This window comes from Mus caroli, chromosome 18, assembly GCF_900094665.2.
Source record: "Mus caroli chromosome 18, CAROLI_EIJ_v1.1, whole genome shotgun sequence".
NCBI classification, from domain to species: Eukaryota; Metazoa; Chordata; class Mammalia; order Rodentia; family Muridae; genus Mus; species Mus caroli.
Window position 1 is genome coordinate 20474420 of NC_034587.1, and position 9519 is coordinate 20483938.

Consider the following 9519-nt stretch of genomic DNA (forward strand, 5'->3'; position numbering starts at 1 on the left):
AGGAAGGGGGAGGGAACCCAATTTCCCGCCAAGTAACTCAGGGTCCAGTAGCAGGACGAACACGTGTGTGCCTCCAGGCAGCAGAGGGCAGGTTCCAGCAGTGGGCGTGGCAGGACGAATGAGCCGGTAGCTCCACCCTTGAGCAGGCAGGTTCCAGGCTGGGGGGAAGGGAGGCCACATTATACTACTTGTGATGTTTTAATAAGGAAGAAAAATGTGACAAGACTTTGAAGTATTAGCCAATTAATTTTTTTAGAAAAATATTCTCTTAACTTCAATCGAGCATAGTAACTTTGGCATGTCACTGTCTGGAGGGGGAGGGAGACATGACCATAGCAAACTTATGAGCTATTCTACAGAATTTTCCCAAAGGACTGTCATGGACTCGGAATCTAAGGGACACAATAATGCTATTTGAATGTGACAATGTGGAGAAAACAGTATGTGGATCCGAATGGATACCATGTAGAATTCCTTCCTTTCTTCAAGCTACTGCAGGAGCCATGCTCTCTGCAATTGATTTATAGTTTTTATACAGTGACTATATCCATGAACAACTCTCCACCAAGAATGAAACTTCTGCCTGGCTATTTATTTTTTTACCATGATCATAATAACTAAAACCAGAAGTTCATATTAAAATGAATAAAAGAAAATTAAGGATAGGAGGTAGATGACTTTGGAGCCCCAAACTGATTTATTTTCTTCTTTAGGACTCCCAAGTCTTCAAGGTATGTGTTGAAGAACATGAAAGGAACAAGTGGGTGGCTCCAGACCAAACTAAAGCAAGAAAAATTAGGGCACATACCACAGGACAGGAGCTGGGCAGGCATGGGAAGGCAGCGGGGGACAGTAAACAGGGGCAGGAGAACAACTGAGTAGCAGTGGCATAGTCTATTCAAAACAGCACAGTCAAGCAAACCTAGAACTGTGACTTCTCACTGATTGTAGCCAGATCAGGTTCAGACTTTACTATTAGGAAACTTCTTATTAGAACAGCTATCTAGCTCAGTGCGTATGACGCTTCCACACCATAAGCAAATCTTTCTCAGGGCACCCAACCTAACACAGACCTGGAATGTTTAGCAAGGTGCACCAAGCCATTTCCACAAAGCTCACTGTCCTTTTCTATGTGCAGGAAGGAGATAAATGGGTCTTTGCATCTTAACAGCAGCCTTTGTTTCTCAGTGAAGTGGCTGGAATTAAATGAGCTCTGGGGCGTACTCCTTTGTGCTGGGACCTAGAGCTGTCTATTGGCAGTTCAAGATGGCTGCCTGCACTGGGTTGGCTGAGATGCCTGGAGTCTCTGAGTTAGCACAGTAAGGGAATGCTGAAGTCTGTTTGTATGTCAGTGTCTACTATTACCTTCAATTTTAATTTAATTTATTATTTTCAAGAGAGAGCAAGAGAAGATACAGGGAAGAGAGACAGTGTGTGTCCTCTATGGCATGCATGTGAGTTTCAAAAGACAATTTTCTGGGGTTAGTTCTTTCCTTCCACCATTAGTTCCAGAGATTGATAGTAGGCCACCAGGCTTAGGTGACAGCATGCTCACCTACTGAGCCATCTCACTGACACTCAGGGCTCACTCTTATGGTTGTTCTTCTTAACCTATCCCACATTCATGCTAAGTGTGTACAAGTGTGTGTGTGTGTGTGTGTGTGTGTATGAGTGTGTGTGAGTGTGATTGTGTGTGAAAATATGTGTATATGAGTGTGTATGCATGTGAATGTATGTGTGAGTGTATATGAGTGTCTGTGTGTGTGTGAGTGTGTATGTATATGCATGTTCATAAACACCATATTAGAGAAGGTAATATCTATTATCTTCTAAAGCAACACTGCCGAAGTTAAAATATGAGCAATATATGTGATCCTAAGACTTTCTAGATGATACATCATAAATAAGTAAAGCAAAATAAGTGAAAGTAATTTAAATAATATACTTTATCTAGCATAATATGTCAAATGTCATTTCTAACATATACAGGATATACAAAACTACCAATGAAAGTCGTTCTTGTTCAGTACTGTGTCCGTGAAAATGGATATAGATTTTACCCTGAGGGCATATCTCAGTTCAAACTGCCCAACTTTCAGCTAACCCAGAGCTCTGTGGGTTCAACTACCTAGATTACGGCTGGCTCTTAGCACAGAGATGCCTGGTGTGAATTGCTACCTTCTGACATTTCAGCTCTTCAACTGTAATGTTTCGTTTTACAGAAGAAAACCATGTGTGTAACTACTTTAATGCAGACTGTAAGTCACACAAATGCTCACACATATAAAAATGTGCAAACAAAATTCAAATGTAGCTACTGATGACCTGTATATTTCCTTCTAAGTTAACCTGGAAAATACAATGAAAATACAATGAGAATACATACATATTTCCTCCTTCTGATGACTTCTGAAAGCATGCATGTGCTCTCCCACGTCTTAAGTGGTTTGTGTTGTCAGAGCCACTGACTTGAGGCTCTGGGTGGCTGTGATGCCCAAAGTAATCATTTGGCAAAATGCCAGTAATGGCCACCTACCACATCTGAAAAGCTGACCTTGTAACAATATCCACATTCTCTTCTTGTTTCTGCTGACATACTCTTAACCCAAAAATTGTTTTCAAAATGAAAGGATAACCAAGTAGTTTTGGCTTGTTAGATTATCTTTTAGTGCCAATGAGGGCGAAACATCAAAGACATGAATATACAATGGGAAGCATCCTTGGATGTTGACATTTGAGCTACAGGCATGTAATACTTGGAGACAGTAATCTAAGATGACAAGGGTATCTAAATGAACAGGGATAAAGGTCCCTGCATTACTGTATTACTGAATTAATTTAAGTTCAATTTAATTTTTGAAACCTGAGAAATTTATCTCATTTCTACCACACTAAAAATATTTTTGCTGAAATGAAACTTTGTAACAAAGAATCAAAGATCCTCTCCATTAATTAGTAAGTGCTAAGATACTATTTAATACTTAAAACAGGGATCAAGTTAACAGATACCGCTCTAGTTGGTGAGTAAGTTGATCGTTGGCACTGAATTCATCGGCTTACATAAAACTCGGCATGCACTTCCCAGCTGGTATGAGGTATTGCTGGCCCTGCAATCCAGCTCAGCACAAGCTCTTAGAGTCTTCTCTGTCTGATGGCAATATTTCATGGAAGACATTTCTGATGAGTTAGTCCTTGGCCTTATGGGAAAAAAAGTGGCTAGGGTTCATTGTGATCTACCTACGTTGTTATAGGGTCAGGCGCTGACTACTTCTCTCCCTAAACCTGGTGCAACACACAGCAAGTCCGTGATAGAAGACTAAGAAAGGCACTAAAATGCAGTATTTTGTGTGCATCTAGCTTTAACTTCTAAGAAACATTTCCCATGATTGACTATACAAGGATTTGTAAACTCAACAAGCAAGGGTCAAAGTGTCAAGTTTATATTCAGCACAGTTTGAGACAAATGTATCTTCATGGTTCTAGAACTCTCAGAGGAAATGTCAGACAAAAATTTGAGTCTGGGTCAGATAAATCAGTTCCAACAGCTGTTGTCCATATCTGCTCTTCATCTAACTATAAAGCTGATAACCACATCTTTGCCTCTTCATCTCAACAAATGGTAGTATAAACATTAGCAATCACAGCTAACATTACCACATGATCACATCACGTTTCATCTTGGGAAACAATTCAGTGAAGAAAGTCTGGTTTAGAGGTGCAGTAGTAGGAAAATGTTGGTTGGGGTGATAGGTCACTTGTTCAAAATGAATAGTGATTAAATCAAGGAGAAAGTCACCAATGAGTGGCTCTGTCCTACTTCAGAGCACCCACTCAGCCACCCACTTATGTCCCTTCCTGCTAAAGCAATGCTTTTCCAAGGGAAGGCTCCAAGAATCATTCATGGTTGCTTGCCACTGGAAATATTTTAACAATAAGCCGATCTAGTTTTCCTTCTGTATTATGTGGACATTGTCTCAATGACATGAGACAAAAACGAGAGTATTAGTGAGTAAAAGTCTTGGAACCATATTACAAATTAAGGTGTCACAGTCTCTATGGATAGTCGCTATATTCTTCACTACAGTGACTATAAAGAGGGACAAGGTATGCAACAGCAAAGATGATGTCTTGTTAAATCTTGCAGCTTTAATGCCTTTTAATGCTTTTGATCATTGAGAAGAAATGCAAAGTGGGCATGAAATACTTTCCAATGATATGTTAAGATAGCATCTTTGTATTCAAGAATAATTGCTGTGGCATGAACCATGCCAGCCACATCTTACACAGAAAACATGTTTACTTGAAAGACCAATTGGCCGACTAACTTTGATTACTCAAATATGGAAATCTGACAAATACTTTATTGAAAATAATTGAAGTAAGTTCAATACTTCAGGGAAAAACTTTCCGCCAATGATGAAATTCAAATCTTCCGTGGATTGGAGAAGTTTGGGGGGGAAGCTGACATCTGCTGCTATGAGATTGACAGCTTCCCAATTCTGGAAATTCTGTTTTAATGAAAGGGATGATGATATTAACAAAAACAATTTTTATTGTTAAAAATGAACTGTATCAGCATTTAGAATGTTTATAGTGCTGAGAGAACCAATATTTTCCGAGAGAAAAATGCATGATCTTATATAATCTTACACAGACTAAAAATCTATACAAACCATGCCACCCACCATAGATTTTGTGTAATGAATGAGTCACTCAGTTTTTTCACTGCTCTTAGAATGCATACTATGAATAACTCAAGAAACAATCTGTTGTTGAGTTTCTATGCCTATTATATCAAAGTCAATGAATGGTGCTCAACCCAGAGTCATACAGACAGGCCGAATTAAACTCAGAGGAAGTCATGAATAACAGAAAGTGGTTTGTCTCAAAGAAGGAGGGTCTGGCAGGGGTCGGAGGGAGATGGGGGTAGTAGTCAGAATCTTATATGCACATGCATGAAACTATGAAAGAACAAAGTTTATTCATACAGGAAACATGCTTCGGTCTTAGTTTAAAAGGATGTGATTTTTTTTCTGGGCTACTTTCCTCATGGCTGTAATCAAATACTGGAAAAGAAGCAATTTAAAGAGAGAACGGCTTATTGTAGCTGGCAGCTTGAGGGATTATTCCACCATAGCAGGGAAGATGACAATAAGAGTGGGAAGCCTACTTGTCACCTTGCTTCCTCAACATAAGAAATCTTCTGTGCCTCCATCAGCCCTCACTTTAAGAAAGTCCAATTATCTCTCACTATATTTTTCTGAATTATTTTTCTTATCATTACACTATATGGAAAATAATATGACTGTCTTATAAATGAATTTCTAGATAAATTTTTCGATTTCTACATTACAATGTAGAATAATGCATTGACAGCCATAGCAACCATTTTCTGAAGTTCTTTAGGTCTTCACAAAATGTTTGAGAATCCTTGATACTACCTCCCTTAATTCCAGAGTAGCAAAGCAGTTTGGTGACATAAATAAGAGGGAAATTCTTCTCTTCCTCCTTTAAAAGGAATGATTTCCTCTGATTCACATTCAAAGTATAGATGAAACCCTTATTTTCCATCAGGTGAGAGACTGGAGCACATGGTACACATAAGGCCACCTGTCCAGGCAGAAGTATACCCCTGAAGGACATGGGCTAAGATAACCCAAGAATCAATGCTTTTTCATTCTGTGACTTCCACCAAAAAGTACTTCCTTGTGTTAAAAAAAAATACCTACCCATATTATGCATAAAAATACATTTCTCCTCATGAATCCAGATTCGAATTGCAAAGAACAACTTACGAATCTGGTTTTTAAGCCACAAAAATTGCATCAAATAAGTGTTCCATGCGTGCACCCACATGGGCTTTGTAGTAGAGTTTTATACAGATCATGAAGAATGAGGTCACAGCTACATTCACTCCCATGTGCTCAGCACAAGCTTAACTCAGAGTATTTGCGGAAAGCATCCTTGTTAGCATGCAAGCATTTACTTTTCTCTCCTAGCCTTCTTAAATGCCTCCACTGTAAATGATAAAATATTTCATAAAATCATTTTTGTTTCAAATTTTGCTTTATGTTTTTATAACCAACTTTGTCTTTTTCTCTCCCTCCCTCCCTTACTTCCCTATACCCCTTCCTTCCTTTCTTCTTTCTTTCTTCCTTGGTTTCTAGTTGTTTTGACAGTTACACAATAATAAAATCAAAACATAGTTATGCTAGGTCAAATTGTAGCATTAATCTCTTAGAAGTATGTTGTGGACTTCTCTGTCAAATGAACAGACATTAACTATGAGCAAGATTTGAAGGTCATCTTTTAACAGGAGATTTCAATAGAATCTGTGTTGTGCCTGTATGCGGCTAATTAAAAAAATGTCTTCTAAAAAATTAATTAGACTAATCTTTGACACACTGGTTCTTAATGTTCACAATCCAACTTCATTTTCTTTGGATCAATTTGAGTAGTACTGAGTGGCAAGAGACAAAAGGCTGAGTTGGATATTTTTTTTCCTACTCAAGATAAAGTGTATTAATCTTTTCTCTTTGCTGGGAATTAATTTCAGCATAGGGGTGTTTCAAGACCTAATGAGTTCCTCACTATGGGGAGCTTTTGCTGGCACACAGCTCTCGTTTCACATTGCCCTTCGTAAAAGATTTTAATCTTAAGGAAATTTAAGATACATAAATCTGATACTTAGTGAACAAACGAGACTTCCATTAGTTTTATGCTTGTGCTTTCCTTAAAAGCACATGAGAGGCTAGAGAGATGACTCAGTACTTACGATAACTTGCTCTGCAATCATGAGGACCAGAGCCCAGATCTCAACACCTGCATAACAAGCTGGGTTTCCCTGTAAATGAAAGGAGGACCACTGGGGCTTGCTGGCTTCCAGCCTAAAGGATGAGTCCCAGAAGGGCAAGAAGAGAGTAATAAAGGATTCTTTCTTCTAGCTTCCACCCCATCAAATTGGTACATTGACCACCCCCATACAGCACCTACACATAACTCAGACACATTCAAGTAAACAGATAGATAAGTGTCTGTTTTAAAGAATATAAAATAGAGTAGTCAGTGTTTTTCATAATTTTGGTGGGGAGGGCCCCGATTTTTTCTGGTGTGTTGATGTTTTGGCATACAGAATATTTGAACTCTAGAACTTACTACTACAAAAGGTGCACTACTATCAAGGTTAAATGAGGGCCTTCTGCCCTGCTTTCAGGTGGGTTTAAAGTTAATGATGACCTCACTGATGTGTTTGTTCATGTAGCAACTGCTTCTACAAGCCTAGTGTGCATGAGCTGTCATTCTGTGTATCCAAGCTATTGTGGAGAACAAATTCCCTATCTTTGTCAGGCATACCCTTACTGTGAAAAGAAAATGAATAAATAGTGCATCAGACAAAGGGGATGCTACACAGGAAAACATTCATAAGTAAAGAATAAGAGAGTATGATTTCAGGTAGAGGGCTCAATAGGACATGGGCATGAATGATGTGATTCCATCTCATGCTTACCTATGTCCTATTAAGGTAGAGGGGACCACTTGTTCCAGTCATGTGTAATGTGTACAATGGATTCTCATTTCTTGCCAAATTAACCACTGCAAAGGACAATGGAATCTCTGGTTTGATTAACATCATTTTTTTTTATTTTTGCATGCCTTTAAATGGTCCATTCAAACCACACATGCTAGTATTTGAGGTAATTCCTTTAGTAAACAAAAATGTGCCTCCTTCAGCTTTTTTTTTTTAACACCATGTGCCTAAGATAGGCCATCAAAAGTTAACAAAGTGTTTCTTTTGTGGCAGGCTGAGGTAAGATACTGACTTCTACATCCAACCGGAACCCTGGCTAGAAGTTTCCCAGGAAGCTATGTAAAAGAGATAGTACTCATTTTATTTTATGCATGTATGAGAGCGCCTGACTGAATGAGTGAATGTGTGTGCACCACATGTGTGCAGGTGCCACGGAGGTCAGAAGAGGGTATAGGAGCCCATGGAACTTGAGTTATAGAGGGTATAAGCTGCTAGACATGGATGCTGGAACCCAAATTTAGGGCCTCTATATGACCAGTAAATGCTCTCAACTTCTGAACCATCTCTCCAGCCCGAGATGATATTTTTATTTGATGTCCTAATGCTAAATTTTAACTTCTACTCACACAAGAAATTCTGAGTTTCTGAGTTAGGCAACCTAGAATTTAAGTTAGCTGACCTATAATTTAAATAAAAATATAAAGAGAGAAAGTTATCATTTTCTGTTTCCACCTACTGTTCTTGTAGTAATGTTGCTTTTCAGTGTCCTGTAGGCTGTAACAGACCAAAGAATAGGATTGATGACTGTAATTCACAGTGACTTGGGAGGCAGCCACTTTCAGGTTCAAGAGTGAAGAGAATTGTCTGCATTCCATTCCGCACATGCTGGGTGTGCCACAGGGACCAAAAACCAGTAATACAAGAGATTGATGTACCCATACATTAGACACTGGGATTTAATCACTGTCCATGAGATGCAGGCGGAAGCAGGGCCACTTCTTGGTGGAAGAAGAATGGAAGACACTAAAGCCATCTTAGAATCAGTATATCATCCAAAGTAGAATGTTTATTAAAGCTGTGAATCTCAGTCAAGGTAAGCCATCTGTTAGATACTTCAATGCAGTGACTCCATGAGTGCTGTCTGGTCTCCTCTGAGTCTGCTGCAATCAGAGGTGACCAGGGACCAAAGCAAAGGCAAGCATGCAAAGTACTCAGCCCAAGAGTAACAGGGAGAAACAGAACCCCAAGAAGCCATTAGTGACTTTTCATCGTCAATTAAAGCTATACATAAACTCATGCATCTGTGTGGGATATGTGATCATGTATGTATGTATGTATGTATGTGTATATGTATGCATGTATGCATTATATAGAAAATACAAGAGTGTGTTCTAAGTGTCTATTTATTTCCTCATCCCATGGTTTGCAGCAATATTTTTATTAAGGTCGGGGATAATATTTTACCATGTAGCTAATTTCCAAATACATGAAAATTATTGGTGTATCAGAATACTAATTTTTCAAAACATAATTATGGCATGTACTTTAAGAAAACAAAAAAATAGCAAAGTAGTTCAACTATAATGACACATTTAATTCCAATAACGCCAGAGTGTAGGTTCCTAGAATGCTACAGGGCAGGGATGGTGCACGCTGAAAGACACAAGGGTTAATTGCCCTATGAGGAATTATCTTCTACCAGTAAATCTTAAGAACAAATAAGCAAGGCTGAGAATTCAAATTAGAGGAAAGAAAAATTATGGTTAGACAGTTTTCAATGTGGATCCAAAATCAAAAGGCATCTGAAGTCAGGACAGAAAGTGCAAATCACTGTGGTGGGCATTTTAGATATCCCAGGTGAAGGAAGTTAAAGAGGAAAGAAAAGAATTGATTGGCACTGGGGCGGAAGGCTCCCAGCATCCTCTGAGATCCTTGTTTCCCTTCCTTCCCTTCCCTTCCCTTCCCTTCCCTTCCCTTCCCTTCCCTTCCCT

General features: G+C 38.9%; 1 protein-coding gene across 12 annotated transcripts in view; it reads left to right on the plus strand.

The window, feature by feature from the left end:
* Positions 1-9519, plus strand: part of Dtna (dystrobrevin alpha) — a 342602-nt gene that overhangs the window by 149294 nt on the left and 183789 nt on the right. The gene's annotated exons all lie outside the window — the stretch shown is intronic.